Source organism: Phalaenopsis equestris, unplaced genomic scaffold (assembly GCF_001263595.1).
Source record: "Phalaenopsis equestris unplaced genomic scaffold, ASM126359v1 Scaffold231919, whole genome shotgun sequence".
In the NCBI taxonomy this organism is placed as follows: Eukaryota; Viridiplantae; Streptophyta; class Magnoliopsida; order Asparagales; family Orchidaceae; genus Phalaenopsis; species Phalaenopsis equestris.
Genome location: NW_018249888.1, coordinates 24,118 through 25,204, shown reverse-complemented (window position 1 = coordinate 25,204; position 1,087 = coordinate 24,118).

Here is a 1,087-nt window from a genome sequence, read left to right as displayed (position 1 = left end):
TATATATATATATAATATTCAGATAAATATTGTTTTCAGAATTATATAACAGAAAGAGATCATACTACTAAAAAATCTAACAATCCAATACAAAATAATCTAATACATAAAAAAAGATAAATTATATGAAGTAAATGACTACAATAATGAGACAACAAAAGTAAACAATAAGCTTAGAATTATGTTTGTCTTGAAGTCATGATGATCATGTCTTAGGGACAATTTCCTCTTTATGTCTGCAATCCTCCTCGACTGATCATGGTCTGGAGCGAAATCGTCAGTGTCATCAACCCAACCGAAGAAATCGCAATCTAAATCTGCAGGAGTTCTATTTCTAGGATAAGAATAAAATCTTCTCCAATAGCCCGTCTTCTCTTTAAGACTAGTGGTAAACACAACTATCCTCACAAAAACAGAGTGGAACATATGAAGTACCTAATGATCTTAAGCTCATATTTCTTGTTATTATAATACAGTATTGCTCTAATTAATAAAAATCAAGCAGATATAACATGACAGAAATTTTAGGATAATTCTAAAAAAAAATATGACAAGTTCAAATTACTCTCCAAAATATCCAGAAGGTTTCAAAGTGTTGAGGGAATGACCCTAAACTGCTTTGAGGCTCTCTTGAATTATTTTGAGTTCATTTTGAACTTATCATATTGTTCCATCAATTATCCTAGGTTGAAGTTTCACTACCCCATTGTTCAGTGAAACTTAGCAATTTAATTATCCCAAGGATAAGATACTCGATTAGTCAATTGATGTTTCATTTAAAAGTTATGTGAGTGGGTGCCCCTAAGGCAAGTCTAGGTTATTTAAGATTATGGTTGTTGACCTCACTTTTGGTTGAGGTCTAGAAAACTTCTTTAGTAAGCCTAGGTATAGCCATAGGACTTTCCTATTGACTAGACTTAGAAAATTAGAAGAGGTACCCCACCATTAGAAATTCAGAACTATTCTTTTTACTCAACTTGAAATTCCACATATTGATCTTAACCTCTAGCATTTAGTAAGTAAGATCATTATAAAAGAATTCAAGAAGAGTCCCTATAGGATTACTTGGCTGTAGGGTCGACCCTGG